The following is a 9612-nucleotide window of genomic DNA, read 5'->3' as shown; positions in this document are numbered from 1 at the left end:
TCATGTTTGGTAAGATGGAGGGTCAGAGAAAAAGAGGAAGACACCCAACGAGATGGATCGGCCAGGTGGCATCATTGATGGCCTCAAGTGTGGCAACAGTAGTGAGGTTGGCCCATGATCCGGCAGTGTTTGGTTCAGCTGTGCATAGGGTCTCTATGAGTCGGTTCTGACTTGATGGCACCTAACAACAACAAATTCATCATATTTGAATATTCAATATTCTAGTTTTATCAAACAGTTTTTCAGTTATTCATAAGGCTTTCAGTGGTTAAATCATTCGAATACAGTCTGATTCTACTTCTTCTGAGTACATCTTACTTTGGAAACTCAGCTGAAATCTGTCCACCAAGAGTGATCCTTCTGAAATTCAAAATCCCTATGGCATAGCATCCAGCACCACTGCAACACACAAGCCACTACAGTACAATAAACAGATAGGGGAGTGGTGGAACATGATGAATAGGATCAGAATATTGTCAGATATAATGCCCAAAGATGAGCACCCCAGGTTGGAAGGCATTCAAAACATGTCTGGGATTAGATTCACCACAGCTTCGCTAACTATGGCACCACTAACCAGGCTTGAGCCGCTCTAACCCCTCCCCCAGGAGACAGCTGCATCCCGTGTGTGCTCTCCGGGAACCATGTGTGACCCAAAGGCCGTGATCAAAAATGCCGACTCGTCTGAGGAGATACAACAGGACTCCGTGGAGTGCGCCACGCAGGTGCTGGAGAAATACAACATCAAGAAGGACATCGCAGCCCACATCAAGAAGAAGTTTGACATTAAACTAAGCACTTCATCTACTTCTACCTGGGCCAAGTGGTCATTCTTCTGTTCAAATCCCAATTCAGATTCCAATGACATTCTTCAAAGAGATGGAAAAAACAATTACAAACTTTATATGGAAAGGAAAGAGACCCAGGATAAGCAAAGCACTGTTTACTTTTTCTTTTAAACTTTGCAAAGGCTTTCAACTATGTAGATCATGACAAACAATGTATAATATTGTGAAGACTGGGTATTCCAGAACACTTAATTGTGCTCATGATGAACCTGTACACAGACCAAGAGTAGTTCAAACAGCAAGGAGACAGTGAATGGTTTTAAAACAGGAAAGGTGTGTTCCAGGGTTGTATGGTTTTACCATACTTATTCAATATGGAGTTCTGATGTGGCACTGTAGGTTAAATACTCGACAGTTATCACAAGGTCAATGGTTCAGACCACCAAGCACTCCTCAGAAAGCCTACCAAAAAAAAAAAAAAAAATTAATGCTATTATGAGTCAGAACTGATTTGATGACATTTACCAACAATAGCATTCAACCTGAATGCTGAGCAAATAATTTGAGAAGCTAGATTATATAAAGAAGAGCATAGCATCAGGTTTGAATGAAGACTTATTAACAAACTGTGATATGCCGATGATGTAACCTGGTTTGCTGGAAGTGAAAGGATTTATAATACTGACAAAGATCAAAGATTACTGCCTTCAGTATGGATTGCACCTCATATAAAGAAAGCAAATATCCTCACAACTGGACCAATAAGTAACATCATGATCAGTGGAGATTGTAAATAGATACAGGCTGTTTATAAGTCTTCCTTCAATACTGATGTCACAATATTTCTTCTATGTACAATCCAGCTACTTGAATTATTTGCTCAGCATACAAACTGAATAAGTATGGTGAAAAAATATAACCCTGGTGCACATATAGCACATTAGGGGGAACAGGAAGGGGAAAAGATCAAAGAGGGCAAACTAATTGCAGAGGTTGAAATGGATAAAGCCACAGTTGGGTTTGAAAGCATGGAGGAATGTTATATGGCAAAGATCCTTGTTGCTGAAGGAACCAGAGATGTTCCAGTTGGAGCAGTCATCTGTATTATAGTTGAAAAACCTGAGGATATTGAGACCTTAAAAATTATACTTTGGATTCCTCGACAGCACCTACCCCGCAAGCAGTCCCAGCACCAACCCCTGCTGCTTAACTACCTACACCTTCTGCTCAGGCTCCTGGTAGCTCATATCCCACTCACATGCTGGTGCTTCTTCCTGCCATCTCTTTCGCCATGACCATGGGAATAGTTCAGAGATGGAGAATAAAAGGGGTGAGAAGCTAAGTGAAGGAGATTTATTGGCAGAAATAGAGACTGACAAGGCCACTATAGATTTTGCAGTACAGGAAGAAGATTACCTAGAAAAATCTTGATTCATGAAGGCACAAGAGATGTCCCTCTAGGAACCCCACTCCGTATCATTGTAGAAAATGAGGCAGATATACCAGCATTTTCTGACTACAGGCCAACTGAAGTAACTGATTTTAAACTCCAAGCACCACCATCTGCCCCACCGCCAGTGGCCACTGCTCCTCCAACTCCTCAACCTATAGTCCCTACTCCTTCCGCTACCTGCCCAGCTACTCCTGCTTGACCAAAAGTACGGTGTTTGCAAAGAAATTGGCAACAGAAAAAAGATTGACCTTGCACAAGTAAAAGGGATGGGAGCAGATGGCAGAATCATTAAGAAGGACATTGACTCTTTTGTGCCTACCAAATTTGCTCCTGCAACTGCAGTTCCTCCCTTAGTTCCTGGAGTGGCACCAGTTCCTACTGGTGTCTTCACAGATATCCCAATCAGCAACATTCACTGAGTTATTGCACAGCGTTAATGAAATCTAAGCAAGCCATATCTCATTACCTTTCTATAAAAACTTCTCTATGGGTGAAGTTTTGACAGATATTAGATATTAGAAGGCAGTGGCAAAATATCTGTCAATGACTTCATCATAAAAGCTTCAGCTTTGGCATGTTTAAAAGTTCCTGAAGCAAATTCTTCTTGGCTGGACACAGTTATAAGACAAAATCATGTAGTTGGTATCAGTGTTGCCGTCAGTGCTCCTACAGTAAGACTCACCACACCTACTGTATTTAATGCACATATAAAAGGATTGGAAACCATTGCAAGTGGTGGTGTTTCTTTAGCAATCAAAGCTCGAGAGGGTAAACTACAGCCACATGAGTTCCAGGGTGGCGCTTTTACAATCTCCAATATAGGAATGTTTGGAATTAAGAATTTATCTGCTATTATTAACCCATCTCAAGCTTCTATCTTGACAATTGGTGCTTCAGAAGATAGATTGGTCCAGCACATAATGAGAAAGAATTTGATGTGGCTAGCATGATGTCTGATACACTTAGTTGTGATCATCGGGTTTTGGATGGAGCAGTTGGAGCTCAGTGGCTTGCTGAGTTTAGAACACACCTGGAAAAATCCATCACCATGTTGTTATAATTAATCCAAGAGTTTCAAGACTCTTCTAGGTCATATTGGTTCATTCTTACCAATATATTTATGTTGTTAAACAGGTGGTTCTTTTTATTTTAAAGTTAACCAGTTATTTTTTATTATGTCTGTCCAGATAAGTTATTATGGAACTATTCTGATGTCAATGACACTCAACTATTGTGCACATTTGAAATTAAACTCTAGATTTTAAGCTGTATGCTCCTAGTCAAGTGACATGTGACTTAGATCTTTTGTGAAAAGTATGTCCACTGAAAAATGTAGTAAAGGCAGAATTGTGGTTCCCTGTTGAGACACGTACTTTTATATTAAAGTAACTTGGATAAAATCTTGACATTCCAAAATTTAATCTCCTCAAATGTTGTGCTGGGATTTAAAAGAGAGAGAAAGGGTCAAGAAAATTAATTTTCGTGGAGAGAATATATGAACTGAAGCATGATTTTGGTGTTTAATCCAATTTATAACTTTTGGCTTTGTGATCTTGGTTTGGCATGAATAGGGAGGATAGAGGACTTGAAGGGAAATAAGTAAAATTTCCTAAGTCAATATTTTCTTAGACATCTCCAACCAACTGATTTTTGCTCATTTTCCTATGAAAATCCTAAATGATTGTTTTACCATCTTGAGATGAAGGTAAAAAATATAAACAAGTTACTTGCTATTAATGAAAATTCATGTTGGTATTTATTTAAACAAATATGTGATTCTGAGATCAGAATTATCTAGTTACCTCTAAATATAGTAATATGCTTATAGAATTTAAGAGAAAGTTTGAAAGCAGTCTTTGCTCTAGGACTAACTGGTGGTTATTTGCAAATTAACCTAATTATCAGAATTCTTAATTCAAAGGAATATGAGAACCTATCTCAAATAACTATGGAATAAGTGTACATATGTAAAATCTAGTTCCTAGAGTTGGGTATGTGCCAAAATCCATGTGTCACCAAGTCTTACTTGAAAAGAAAGGGGAAATGTATCGGTTAACAAACAGGGACAAAAATTGGTCATTTCTACTTGGGTAATGTAGAAGCAGCAGTCAAGAGATCAGATGATGTATTGCATTGGGAAAATCTGCTGCACAGGAATTTTTTAAAGTGTTGAAGAGCAGACATGTCAGGCTGAGGACTAAGGTGCGCATGACCCAAGCCATGGTATTTTCAATGACCTCATATGGATGTGAAGCCTGGACAGTGAATAAGGAAGATCATAGAAGAATTGGTGCCTTTGAGTTGTGATGTTGGAGGAGAATACTAAAAGTTCCACGGACTGCCAAAAGAACCAATAGATCTGTTTTGGAAGAAGTGCAGCCAGAGTGCTCCTTGTAGGCCAGGATGGCTAAGCTTCATCTCTCACACTTTAGACATATTGTCCGGAGGGAACAGTCGCTGGAGAAGGATGTCATGCTGGGTAAGGTGGAGGGTCAGAGAAAAAGAGGAAGACCCACAACTAGATGGATCGGCCAGGTGACATCATTGATGGCATCAAGTATGCAGCGGTAGTGAGGTTGGCCCAGGATCAGACATTGCTTCGTTCTGCTGTGTATGGGGTCGCTATGAGTCGGTTCTGACTAGATGGCACCTGACAACAACAACAACAACCTTATCTTAAAGGGAACCCTAGTGGCATAGTAGTTAGCCCTTGTCAGCTAAAAGTTAGGCAGTTCAAACCCACCAGCTGCTTGGTTTGGTTACATTTTTCCATTTTGTTATAATTTACCTTTCCTTTGTGGAAAGTGAATAATATTCAAAATATATACAGTAAAAGTTAACAGGGAACATTATCACAATCCCAGATTTGTTATTGAATTGATGAGTTTTAATCAATGTTTGAGATTTTTTTAACTAGTTAAAATGAATTTGACAGTGCTTCCTTGTCTATGTAATATGTGGAGCTAGCCCTCACATTTATTCTAAGTCCTTCAGTGTTAAACCTGTTTCCAAATGTTCATTATTACATGGTGCCCAAGTACAAGTGACATGCATATAGTCCACAAATATTCATATTGTTGTTATTATTATGAAAACAATACAATAATCTGAATTTTCAGTAATGAGTATTTTGGCTTTAACTGAAGATCATGTAGAAGGAACAAGCTTATTATCTATTACAAAGGACCATCTTTAAGAGTCAAATCTGGTTTAAACACATGAAATTTCAAGGATAATTCATTCTTTGCTTATGGGTTTTTGTACCCTTGAAAGAAAAATCAAAAAACAAATAACTTTTAATAAATTGTTCTGAATTAAAAATCTGAGCTATAATCTAAATCCAGGTATTTATCTTACCATGACTAAAAGAAAAAAAGGCTAGAAAACAGTGTTTTGGGTTCAAATTAGATTGTTACAAAATTAAACTATGTATTCAATAACAGCAAAAAAAAAAAAAAAGTATTTGAATAGTTTATAAAGCACAAGTAAACATCTTTCTGGTATTCTCTGATTTAAGCCAAGATCCATCTGACATCAGCAATGAAATTCCTTGTTCCATGACCATTTTTAAACTGTATAAAAGATGACTGTACAAATGGAACTAACAGATGGAATACACAGAAATTCAAACTGACTTCATCTACAGGAAGAGAAAAGCACCATAAGTTTTCTACAAGGTCAGGGGCAGACTGTGGAACAGACCATCAATTACTTATATGCAAATTCAGGCTGAGCTTAAGAAAATTAAAACTCCATGAGAGCCAAAATATGACCTTGCAAAAACCCCATCAGAATTTAGAAATCACCCCAAGAGCATATTTGATGCATTAGACATGAATGACAGAATAACAGACGAGCGTAGGATGACATGAAGAATATAAAAAGGTAATTAAAGAAGTCAAAGGATAATTATAAAGACAGACAAGAAGGAAATAACCAAAGTGGATCTCAGAAGAGACTCTGAATCTCGTTCTCCAGAGTACAGTTGCTAAAGGAACTCGAAGAAATGAGGAGGGAAAAAACCAACAATCAAGAAATCAAATGACACATTGCATTTGGCAAATCTGCTGCAAGAGACCTCTTTAAAGTGTTCAAGATTGAAGATGTCAGTTTGAGGAATAAGGTGTGCCTGCTCCAAGCCATGGTATTTTCAATTGCCTCATATGCATGTGAAAGTTGGACAATGAATAAGGAAGACATTAGAAGAATTGATGCATTTGAATTATGGTGTTGGAGAAGAACATTGTAAGTACCATGGACTGTCAGAAGAACAAACAAATCTGTCGTGGAAAATGTTCCTTACAAGAAGGATGGCAAAAATTAAGTTCATTCTTTTGGACACATTTTCAGGAGGGAAATTCCTGGAAGAGAACATTATGCTTGGTAAAGTGAAGGCTCAATGAAAAAGAGCACCAATGGCTGAAACAGAACAATTGTAAGGACATCAAAAGACTGAATAGTATTTTGTTCTAATGTATAAAGTTTTGCTATGAATCTAAACTGATTAGATGGCAATTTACAACAATAACAAAATCAGGTAGATTATAAGTGTTGAGATAAACTGCTAAATTTAAGCCAAAGTAGATGTATATGTAATTTTTTTAAAATCCAGGCTTTTTCAAGTATTACACAAAAGACAATAGCAAATTTCCAATAATTATCATTTCATAATCTAGAGTATGGGAATAAAAGGAATTGCTATACAACTCTTTTTAGCAAAGTAGCAAAGAAATTGGTCACTGGGACAAGCAGGAATACCTTCAGTGGGCATTTTCCACATATGCTGTCTATGGATTCCTGATGTGGCAGTGTGGGTTAATGTGCTAGACTGCAAATCCGCTTGAACTGCAAGGTTGACGGTTTGAGCTCACCAGCTGCTCCTTGGAAGCCCTGTATAGGGTTGCTGTGGATCAGAACCTACTCACAGCACTTAACAACACTTACAAAAATTGCTTTCTATAGGAAGCCCTGGTGTGGTGCTGCAGGTTAATGCACTGGACTTCAAGGTCAGTTTTAATTGCAAGGTTGGTGGTTCAAGCTCATCGGTCGCTCCATGGAAATCCTGTACAGGGTCCCAATATGCATTGGGACTAACTCAACAGCACTAAACAACAATATGCGTTGAGCAATCTGTTGTGACATATTCAGAGAGATGTTAGACTTTTGTTTGTACATTCTCTGTCACAGGTTGGTTTTCCAGAAGTTGACACTGAGTAAGAATTTGGTATGCTGGATCATTATTAGAAGCTGATAGCTATGGAAGGAGAAAGAAGATGAATTGGGCAGAGTGGGTAGTTGAACAGCAATGTAATCTTGAAAAGCTTCATCTAACCCTGGGGGAGTTCTGAGGCAAATATGCCCATCAGAGATATTTCCTGATGTAGCAGTATGGCCAGGTCTTTATATCTCACCAAGATTAGTCATTTGATGTGAGTTGCCTGAGAAAGACTATTCCTTAAGTGAGATAACCCTTCTCAATTCAAACAAACCCTGCAGGAGCTAAGAGCTGGAAACTTGTCTGCTGACAGATGGAACAAGATCTGACTTGAAGGGAGATCTAGGAAGTGTCTCCATGTTTGTACCATTCTCTTCCAAGTATTGATCACAGTTGCTGTTCAGCAGGGATTAGATTTAAGCTAGAATGATTTAAAGTTAATTTTTACCTCCAAGTCCAGAATCATTGAATTAATCATCCTTGGCTCCAAAATGATAGGAAAATTTAGTCTCAAAGTCTATAGGCTCTTTCAATTATAGAGTCACTCTCCTTTAAATTGGAATACATAAATCATTTAAAATCTTATCAAATTCCAAATAAGTGAGATTTTTAAGGATGCTTAAGAATTTGGGGAGGGAGGCTTGATTTTACTAGCTTCCCTAAACCAACTCTTGGCTTTATGTGGTATCATTTAATTTATTATTGCCTTTAAAACTTTAATTTATCAAGCCTGTCAAATTCAAGAAATGTCTCTTTAAAAAAAAAAGGTTTCTGTCTTGAATGACATTTGCATCATGATTAACAGACTAATGTTAATCATCTCTTGCTATCATAGCAGTATACTGAGCATTAGGGAAATTTCGCTTATCCACTTCAAAATGCTGGCAGTACATGAAAAGTCTGTGCCCACTTGGCTTTCGACAATTGTGCAACCAACAGTGGACTGCAAAGACACCTACTGCAAAGAGTTATATGGCTTGAGTAGCATCCATTTAACGATCTTTTCATAAGAATTTATTTTGTTGAAGAGGTTTCAACAAAAAATGGGTTTCTATGTGAGAGTAACAAAATGGTGAGATTATTACATGTCTATATTGGTCAAAAATTGCATTGTTTGAAGCATTTTATTCCATTTGTACTCCGAACACTCCATTTTTTAAATGTTCCCATTTGAATAGAAGTCATTTCCAACTTTTCTAAGCATCTGTCAGCATACAGAAATATTGTGCCAGTTGTAGTTTTGTGGGCTTTTTAATTTATTTATTTATTTTCACTTTTAGCAGTTCCATTCTAATTATCCCTGCCTGGTTGGATCATAAAATAGAAATAGGAATTTTTGGACCAGGGATCTACTCTGTATTTCATCAACTAAAATATGGCTATTCTTAGAAATTTCCACTACATTAGTAATATGTCCATAATGATTATTTTTGCTGTTAAGTGCTTTTGAATAGGTTCCAACTCATTGCGACGCTATGTACAACAGAAGAAAACACTGCCTGGTCCTGCGCCATCCTCATAATTGTTGTTACATTTGAGACCATCGCTACTGCCACTGTGTCAATCCATCTCATTCGGGGGTCTTTGTCCTTTTTGCTCACCTTTCACTTTAGTATGATGTCCTTCTCCAGGGACTGGTTCCTCATGATTACATGTCCAAAGTATAAGAGACAAAAGTCTCACTATCCTGGAGTGACTTCAAACCTGAGGAGTTTCATCTTCCATCACTATATCTGACAATGTTCTTCTGGTATTCTTAATTTGTTCATCTTCTGGTATTCTATCTGGCAACATTCAACTACTATACATGAGATTTCAAGTGGCTAAACACTCATAAGTAGTTCACCTCTTCTTCCTAGTATGGGAAAGCTCCTCTGAAACCTGTCCACAGGGGGTGACCCTGCTGGTATTTAAAATATCAGTGGTATAGCATCCAGCATCACAGCAAGTCACACAGTAATACAAACAGGCTTTATTTCAGAAATTAAAACTCTCTATAGAATTCATTCTTCTTACAAATTAATTTGTTGTTGTTAACTGCCATCAAGCCAGTACTACCTCAGCAATTCTGTGCACAACAGAGTGAAACATCGCCTGGTCCTGGGCCAACCTCACAATCATTGCTATGTTTGAGGACATTGCTGCTGCCACTGTGC

General features: G+C 37.9%; 1 pseudogene; it reads left to right on the top strand.

The window, feature by feature from the left end:
* Positions 1-644: 644 nt before the first annotated feature.
* Positions 645-3301, top strand: LOC102834802 (annotated as a pseudogene).
* Positions 3302-9612: the final 6311 nt, after the last annotated feature.

The sequence above is a fragment of the Chrysochloris asiatica genome, unplaced genomic scaffold, assembly GCF_000296735.1.
Source record: "Chrysochloris asiatica unplaced genomic scaffold, ChrAsi1.0 scaffold00373, whole genome shotgun sequence".
Classification (NCBI taxonomy): domain Eukaryota; kingdom Metazoa; phylum Chordata; class Mammalia; order Afrosoricida; family Chrysochloridae; genus Chrysochloris; species Chrysochloris asiatica.
The sequence above is the reverse complement of the archived record's forward strand: the minus strand, read 5'-3'. Positions and strand labels throughout refer to the sequence as shown.